Source organism: Falco peregrinus, chromosome 9, assembly GCF_023634155.1.
Source record: "Falco peregrinus isolate bFalPer1 chromosome 9, bFalPer1.pri, whole genome shotgun sequence".
In the NCBI taxonomy this organism is placed as follows: Eukaryota; Metazoa; Chordata; class Aves; order Falconiformes; family Falconidae; genus Falco; species Falco peregrinus.
Window position 1 is genome coordinate 23,453,639 of NC_073729.1, and position 9,145 is coordinate 23,462,783.

The 9,145-nt window shown below is 60.1% G+C and overlaps 1 protein-coding gene across 4 annotated transcripts in view; it reads right to left on the reverse strand.

The window, feature by feature from the left end:
* Positions 1–5,668, reverse strand: part of HELZ2 (helicase with zinc finger 2) — a 28,208-nt gene extending 22,540 nt beyond the window's left edge. The window contains exon 1 of one of the 4 annotated variants that reach the window (XM_055814016.1): positions 5,481–5,668. The gene's annotated coding sequence lies outside the window, so the exon portion shown is untranslated. Of the gene's footprint in view, positions 1–751; positions 3,838–4,077; positions 4,143–4,561; positions 4,685–5,480 lie in introns of those variants that run through there. The other 3 variants (XM_055814015.1, XM_055814017.1, XM_027790206.2) reach the window with 3 other exon arrangements.
* Between the last annotated feature and the right edge of the window lie 3,477 nt (positions 5,669–9,145).

The following is a 9,145-nucleotide window of genomic DNA, read 5'->3' on the forward strand; positions in this document are numbered from 1 at the left end:
CAGAAATACTTTTCATTTTTTAATTAACTCCTTTCCCCACCTCTGGGATAAACGGGGTGCTTGGTGCCAGAGGAGGTGGGCAGGGGGGTGCTGAAGCTGCTGCTTGGGCTGAAGCTCCAGGCAGCAAACGCTGAGCCAGGACCACAGGGGAAAGCAGCTGGAGCATTACTCACCCTCCCAGCTCACCATTAGCGAGCTCCTTGCATCCCATCCCCACGCCATAGCACCCACCCGCTGCCCAGCTAGGATGAAACAGCCTAATCCCACTTTGCCATGCATCAGGTAGGACACGCGCTCAGTGGATAAACACCAGCCCTGTTTATCTCTCAAGGTCTGGCAGCGAGCCTGGCGCTGGGCAGAAGTGCTAGTTTCTGTTTCAGTAAACCGCAAGACTCCGCGGTGGAGTCCCACGGCAGCACTGACGCTGACTCTGCCATTATTCGGGTCACTGTGCCACACCGTCGGCTCTCCGCAGCGAGAGCTGAAACACCCCAACTTCTCTCTGCGCCTTTGCCTCCAAACCTTTGCTTGCAGCACTCCTGCGCTTGCAGCATGAGCTTATAGCCAGACGGGCAGCACGGCCCTGCCACAGCTCCGCCTGCGTTCCCTACAAACTGCCCAGAGCTACAGCACCTGCAGGGACGCCTGCGGTCCTGATCCGGCAGCATCACCTATGTGCTGCATCCTGCGCGTACCCAGGCCCAGCAGAGCTGCTGGACATGAACGCAGCACAAGGAAGAGCATCCCTTACCCAGACCTGTGCTGGGGCCAGTGGAGAGCCAGAGTATCCCCAGCCTCTGACTGCAAGAAGGTCACGGTCATTGGAAGAAAACCGTTTCTGCAGCCCAGACGCTGCACAGAGGTCGAGAGCTCTTTCTTTGCTCTGGGTCTGCCACAAAAAAAAAGGTTGGGGCCACCACAGAGGTTTTGGTGCTGCCTGACTGCCAACTGATGTAGAAAAAATGCTTCGCACTGAAATGAAATAACTGAAAAAACAATAAAAATATAGGAGAGCACCTATAAGCAATAAAAAGGCCGGAGGGGGAGTGGGGCGCTGTGTCTCCTGCCCAAGGGCACCAAGGGGTGCTCCGCTGATCCCCAGCAAGACAATGAAGGCTACACAGCACTGGCATGGGGCTGCAGACCCTGTGCCTGGGGGCTGCTCTCGCTGAGACCCCCCAGGGTCGTGAGCACCTGCAAAACCCCTGGCTGCTGGGAAAGGAGACAGCAGCGTGCGGAGCTGTGGTCTGCCCTGAGCATGGCTGCAGGAGGGGAAACCCCTGCAGAGGCAAATATCCCCCCTGCGCCAGCCTGGGGAGACTGTCCTTCTGCAAATCGCAATGCTAAGAGGGAGAATTCCTGCTTGGCTTTCCCTAGGAGGTCAGGAATCGGCTGCAGCTAAGTCGGAGCCCAGGGCAGAGGCACAGACTCCCACTGCTGCAGGCTCAGCTTGCTGCAGGAGCTCCCAGGGTCCGGCACAGCAGGTCCAGCAGTGGGAGGGCAGAAGCAGGGGGGGCAGGGGGGACAGCAGCAGCAAGGGGCCGGGGGTGCCAAGCTGCTGCTGAACCACAGCCAGCGGGAGCACCCAGAGAGGGACCCAAGGTCACGCTCAGCCTCCAGGAGCCTTTCAGCTCCTTTGAAGCTGGCCTAGCGGCACCGGGGCTTGTTCTGGGGCTGACATCTGCAGCCTTGGGAACACTTTGGTTTCCCTCCAATAACCGTTTCCCCTTCCTCCTTCTGGAAGGTTCCTCCTTGCGACAAGCCCTCCTGGGAAAGGCACTTGCATTCAGGACTTGTGCAACATCTGTGCAACGCTGTCACTGGTGAAAACTCCAAAACACCTCAGTAATGCACACAAGAGAGGATGAAATCTGATTGCTGGCACTTGGCTCCATGGAGCTGGAGCCGAGCTTCCCGGTGCTGGTACATCCACAGGCGCAGAGCCCAGAAGAGACACGGTCCTGTGACACGGACCCGCTCGGTTAAACGCTGTGAGAACTACCCACAGAGGCTGCACAGGACAGCTGGGCTGGGTCTGGTATTCCTGCCTAGGCAGACCATCCGGGTTTGAAAAAACTAAGAGGGAATATTCCACCTTTAAAGGGTCAATTCTCTTGCTGTTTATTTTTTTTAAGAAAGCCTTTGATTTTGAGCAAGCTGCCAGAACATGATCTGGGTCTGGAGGTGGGAGGGAAGAGGAAGGGGAAGTACAAACTCCTCTTAAAGTCCCCACACAGCACCAGCACTCAAACCAAATTAAAGCCTTTTTCTCTCTACAACCATCTTATACCAGAAAAGAAAGAAAAAAAAAAAAAAGGAAAAAGCTACGGGAGCTTTTGCAATCCAAGCCCAGGCGGGGGGAAGATGCAGGGCAGGAGGGAGCTTGGGGAGCTGTACGGCATGGTAGCTGTCCTGCCAATAAAACTCTCATGTCGACAGGGCAAAATCCAAGTGCCCAGAGGAAGGTGGGAGCTGAGTAAGAGCAGTATTTATCAGCAAGCCACAGACTGTGATTTGCAGGCTGAATTTTATACATTTTAAGAAAAAACAGTCTCCTTTAGACTCGTCCTGAAAAGCCCAGCCTGGCATTTGAAGCCACTTCCATCCCACTGATGGGCAAAACAAGTCAGTCTGGCAGACGGAGAAACCAGTTTATTGCGTGCCCAGCTCCACACCCACTCACCGCCCCAGCGGGGCGAGTATCTGCCTCCCCCGGTGGCACGGACCCTCGGGAGACACCGACATGGACACAGGCACCCACTGCCCAGCCCCGGCCCAGCCCAAACCGTGCCATCGCCTCGTTGGCGGCATTTCCTCCGTGCTCAGGAAGACACTTCGGGTCAGGGCCGGGCCACACTATGTCCGAGCATCATCCCCCGGCAGGCGCCTCGTGGGGCTGCGCTGACGCCAGGGATAATCACATTTCCCTGGAAATGGCGAGTCGAAGCAAGGCGGTGGCAGAAAAACACTCATCATGCCTCCGCGGCTGAGTCCTGCTGTGCTGCACCTCTGTGCCATCCCAGCCTACCGGAAAGTGGCCTTCTTCACAGGTCTTGCCGCAATTAATTATTGACAGGAGATTAGGCAATATGCTATGCTGGAGTAAGCCAAGTGCCCCTCGATCAGAGCAAGCAACATGGGTCAGCGTGCTGGGACAGCCCTCTGTGGGGATGGGGACAGGCCACCGGCACACCCGGGGGACTGTGCTCCTTGGGCGACCGCAGCCCCCACCCCAGTTATCGGTCCTGGCTGGGCACCAGACCTGGGCACCTGGGGAGTTTTTCCTCTCCTGACTGCGAGCGGCTGGAGCAGCGGTGTGAGACCAGCACAGCATCCCTGAGCACCCCGCGAGTGAACGGCACAGCTGGGTTGGCTGGAAGGGTTTGGCACCGTTGGAAAAGGAGCTTCACCGCGGATGCTGTCCTGTGCCACCCCATCGCCTCTGGTTATCGTCCCGGCTGCACCAAAACCGCACCCCCTCCGGTATTTCCTTCTTGAACAAAACCAACCTCAGAAATTCTTGGGGCTCCTCCTTTCCACAGTCTTTTTCAACAAAACAGTTCATTCCAAGTCCCACCCAGAGAGCTGGCATGGCTCTGCCAGCCTGGCCGCTGCCAAGCACCAGCCACAGCACCGCTGCCACCCCAGCTTGCATGCAACCCCCAGGCACCTGCACCCCCAGCTATTGCATTTGCTTTACCCAACTATCCAAAGTTGCCTGGCAGCTCCCAGACCACATCCCCGGCGCAGAGAGGGGCGACCTGCAGGGGTGGCTCACCACCAGCAGCACCCCGCACCCCTGCCAGCCCCGGGCTCTGCACCCCAACACCCGCATCCTGACATCACCTCCCACACCCGCCGCCAAAATCCAGCGCGGGCAGGGATGCTGCGGGCAGGGATGCTGCGGGCCGGGATGCTGCGGGCCGGGGCAGGAGCAGACGGGAGAGCTGAGCACCCCACACCGTGCAGCACCCTAAAGAACGCTGCAAGGCTAATGGGAGCACCCCGCGCCCTGCAGCCCCCCAGGGGGCTCCGCAGCCCCCTCCCCGCTCCCGGACCCCTCCGCCCCGCTCTCACCGCTGCCGGGGGGGTCCCGGGGACTCGCTGCCAGCGGCGGTTTCGTTTCTGGGGCCTCCCCGCATTCAAACCGGGGCCGGACTTCGCGGAAATTGCATCACGGCGGCCCCGCCCCGCCCCCCCGCCCCGCCCGCTGGCACCGGGGGGAGCCGGCACCGGCACCGGGGGGGGGGGGGGGGGGGGGGGGGCGGGCAACCGGCAGCGGGGAGCAGCGCTCCACGCAGCCAACGAGAGGGGCGATACCCGGGGGTACCAGCTCCCCCAAGTCCCACTTCTCCAGCATCGGGGGACGAGATCCTCCTGCCCACCTCCGCCAAGCCCCCCCCGGTTCCCCCCAGGGCGGAGGGGATGCTGCCGCGGGTGCTGCCCGGGATGCTGCGAGGATGCTGCCGGGAGTGCTGCCGGGGATGCTGCCCGGGATGCTGCGGGGGGTGCTGCCGGGATGCTGCCCGGGGTGCTGCCGGGGCCGACAGCCGCTGCTCACCTGAGGAGGGGTCGGGGCTTTCCCGCACTCAGCCTCTGTCCAGAGCCCGGTACCGGCCGGCGCCGGGGAATGAATGAAGCGAATGCTGGAGCGGCCCAGCGGCAGCCCTGGTGCCCAGCCCGGCCAGCCCCCCCCCCTCCCCGCCCGACGGCCCCGCTTAAAAAGGGCGTCTGGGAGGGGCAAAGCCCGCAGGTTTCCTTTCGGTTCAGCAGCACCAGTTTCGTTTTCCATTCTTTTCCGGGCCTGAGAGCACCCAACTGCAGAAAGGTCAACCTCGAGCCAAATAGAAATAACCAACCACCACCCCAAACCCAAACAAACCCAACGTCCCCCCCGCCCCCCGCCCTCCCAGCAGCTCTGAGGCCAGCCGACTCGCATTTGCAAATGACATTGTACCAGGCAGCAGCACCTACACCCTGGGTAGCAAGAACCTGCACCTTGGTTTGCAGGCACATGTCACAGCTCAAAGCACCATCCCCTGATACTCAGCACCCGAGGCCTGGGGGCTCCTCAGCCCCCCAGCATCACCCCTTCCCAGCTCACCCAGCCAAACCCGCAGCAGCTCAGCACAGCCCCAGCGCAGCACAAAGCAACATCCTCCCCACGCACGGTTTGGTGCTGCTGTGAATTTGAGGATGATAGACACAGATAACCAGCAGCCTGAGACCCCCCCAAAACACAGGCATCCAACCAAAGGGCCCAGGAGGTTCCTCTAATGCCCACCAGAGCACAGGGGCTGCGGCAGCACATTGTCTCACCAGCCCGGACACGACGCTTCAGAAAGCACCAAGCTACAGCGCGGATGCTGTGCTTGACACAGCGATGTGGCCAGGCCCCCGCCTTCCCACTTAATAAAATTATCTTCATGCCAGCAGCCAGCTGCAAGCCCTGGAAAGCAACCAGGCAAAACATAACGCACCTCCAACCACGAGCGACTCTAGAAGATTGCAGGCACTGGAGGCAAAGTTCCCGGGCTGACAGCAACACTGTTAAATCCCTCTGTTGACGGATGGGCACATGGTGCTTGGTGATACTGCGCGGCTGCCCTGACATGAACCAGCATCAGCGAGGGAAGTAAAAGCTCATCCTTGAAAGAAGTGGGAAGAGGAAACAACGAGGAGCTGAGAGGCAGCCCGTGGGGCATTGCTGGCAGCAGGAGCAGGGAGGAAGGAGGGGCAGGGACTGGGTTCTGGCATGTTTGTCAACACTGAAGGAAGGAGCAAGAGGAACCATTTGTTTTGTCATTTTTTTTACCCATCGGATACCTCGGGGGGAGCCCCCACCCTGCTCCCATCCAGCAGCACCCAGGGAGCCCCGAGTGCTTTCACACCAGGGAGGGGTGTGGGGCAGCCCAGGCCTGTGGGTGCTGGATGGACCCTGCTGGAGCAGTGGGTGGCCATGGGAGCTGGCTGAACCCGCCTGGTCTGTGCCCCAAAGGCCCTGTCACTGCCAGACGCGTGGGCACGGCCACAGCTGCAGGGTCACACTGCTCTGCTCTGTGCCTTGTCACAGGGGCAAGTGGGTGGCTCAGCCTTGCAGCCCCAGATGGCCCCACAGAGCTCCTGCGATTGGCTTCCCTGCACAGGAAGGATCTTCCCAGCCTTTGCCTTGCAGCTGCCTGGGGAACCATTAGCAGGCTGGGCAGCGCGGGGGCCCCATCCCTGCCCAGGAAAGGAGCGGTCCCTTCCCCTGTGAAGATGCAGCCCTGGAGCCAAGTGAGGCCAAAGGGCTCCGGAAGGCAGCGGTTCTGGTCCCCAGCTCTGGCATGGAGCAAGTGCAGGCGCACGGATGTGCAACAGCATCCTTGGTTTGCGTTGCCCGCGGGCAGAAGCGGCCCTCTCCACAGCCCTTGCTCTGAACCACAGCAAATGACTCTGTCATAGCCCAGGCAGCATCAACCAGCAGTGAAAACCAGAAACAAAACACCCCCGAACAACCCCCCAGACGCCAGACCCCGAACGGAGCGTGCCAGGCTCTCCCTGGCAGAGCAGCTGGGGCGCCGGCGCGTCACCCTGGTTTACGGGTGGGATATTGCGGGTGGGATATTTGGAGGTTTCACTGATTTTACAGGTGGGACATTTTCCCTACAGCTCCAGGAGAAAACAGCTTTCACTATCTTCTCTGAAGCTTCTCCCCCTGCTCAGCACGCATGAAAAAGTGGTAGAAACAGAGGAGAAAGCCAGGGAGAAGCCGGGCGCTCCTGGGACTTGGTCCCCGGGCAGCAGAGCCGAGGAAGCCGCAGCGGCAGCTGGAGCAGGGAGGAGGTGAAGCTGCGTCACCGCATCAGCTGCGTCAGGTGGGAAGAGCCAAATCCCAGGATCTGCTGATTTTAAGACAAACACACACCCAGCTGGAAGCCCCAAGTTTCGGTTTCCGTTCCTGCGGCGGCGACGTGACCGACAGCCATGGAGGGGTTTCCCCCCAAAGTCATCACTGCTGCTCCGGGGGTGTGTGCTGCTGCAGCCCCCCCAGCCCCGGGCACGCTGCCTTTTGTGCACTGCACAACTGCCTGAGGATGGGCTGGGACCCGGGAGGGCCTTCACACGACGATGCTGGAGCATCTCCTGCCCTGGTAACACCCCTAACCAGCCCAGAGCAACGGCTGAGGAACTGGGTTTCTCGCAGCCTCCTGCTCCCTGGCAGCAGCGCAGGCAGCGCAGGAGTGCAGGCAGAGCTTGCAGGACCACGGCATGGCTCTGTTTGCAACGCTGCCGGTTGGATGTGGGTCTTTCCCAAATGCTGCAGGCTGCTCCCGCAGATGCCTGGAGGAGAAAACACAAACAGCATTGCTTCCATCATCACACAGTCTGAAGAAAAACAGTGACTTGGTATGAGTCACCTGCGTCCCTTATGTAATTTGCCTCTGGATGTGAGTCTTCCACACCCGGCTGGAGCAGAGCAGCCCTGCGCTCCCCACGGGACGCTGACCGGCCTTGTACCAGGGAGGAAAGGGGAGCACGGCTGAGCACCCGAGGGGGCCCTGGGAAGGCAGCTGCCGGCAGCACCGGGCTGGCAGGGTGGGCATTGGGGAGCCCCAGCCCTGCTGCAGGGACCCCAGGTGGGTTGACCCATTGGGATTCACCCTGATGCTCCAGTTGCAGGGTGCATAACACCCGCTGCAGCCCTGGGAGCCCACCCCAGCTCCATGGCAGCACTCAGCCCCCGAGCGCAGCCTCGCTGGTGGGGCGCAGAGCTTGGGGTCTCCCCAGTGCTGAGCCTCAGACCTCGGTGCTGCTGTCAGTGCCTCTGGTCTGCAGGTGGGACACGCTCCCCATGAGTGACGCGTTACCAGCACTGCTGAAACCTGGGCTGAAGAGCCAGGACACAAGTCACCACACACACCACAGGACCTTCCCCCTGGCCAGGGTGTCTTGCGCAAGCCCCAACGGCCGCGTCCTTGCTGCATCCAGCCCAAAGCCAGTTATCCACACACCAACTGATCTGTTCCCAGTTTGCTGCAGATGACTTACCTTTGCTTTTCCTTCTCAAGCCTCAGCCCCAGCCCTACCATGAGTCACCGACAACCCTGCAAGAGCAAGGAAGCACCACGGCACGCTTGGGAGCGGCACAGCCCCCCAGGAGCAGAGCACACTGCCAGGGCATCCCAGAGCATCACAGCCAGTCTCTCCAGGGAGACGGGGCTGTACTGCCAGCATCTCCCTGCCGAGCTGCCCCAAATGCTGCTGCAAAGGGAGGGGAGGATTGCACCAGCCAAAATCTGCCTGCAGAGATTTTATTGCTTGGGGAGCTGTTTACTTCCCTAAGAAGCGTTGCCTTGCAGGGCAAAGTACGCCCACACTGGGAATGCTTTGCTAGCAAAGTGGTGTGTAGTCTCCAGGGCAGGTAAAGGTGCGTGGAACCAGGGAAGAGCTGCTGCCTCCTGCCCACTGCCCACTGCCGTGTCCCCAGCACTGTTCACACCAACGTGGAGATGCCACAAACCCCGCTCCACCCTGTGCTCAGATGCCACCTTTCAGATGACCTTAAAGAGGAGCCAGGAGGTCCCAGCAGCCATCACCTTTCAACCTGGCCATTCCCTCCTGACTCATAACCCTAGGATAAGCTGGAGGGGGTTGTCCAGAGCAGAGGTGGCTGGGGCAGGGTGCTCAGCCCGCAGCTCTCCAGGGCTGGGCAAATTCACCAATGCTTTCCTGCCTCAGCACTGCTAGGGGACGGGGTCCCTGTGACCAGAGGGACCTATGCTCACTGTTGCAGCACAGGAGCGGGGGGTTTTGGGCTAGAAATGCACCCCCTGACCTGGCTCAGCACCACTGATCATGCTGGACAGGCAAGCAGAGGCTCATGGTAATCACAACCCTTTACATTTCCTTGGCCTGACATACTCATGCTGTCCCCAAGTACAAAGATAACAAGGAAGAAACAACTGTGATATCTTAACCGCAGGCAGCCTGGGAGGGGAAAGCCTCTGATTAGGCACAACTCCTCCTAATGTCTGTGGCCCCACGTCCAGGCTTGGCCAAAACGAAACAGAAAATAATGCCTTAGAAGAATAAATCATTTTTCCTCCTGACTGTGTGTCATAACTCTTCCAAATACAACTCAAGACACTGGTGGTTATCAGCG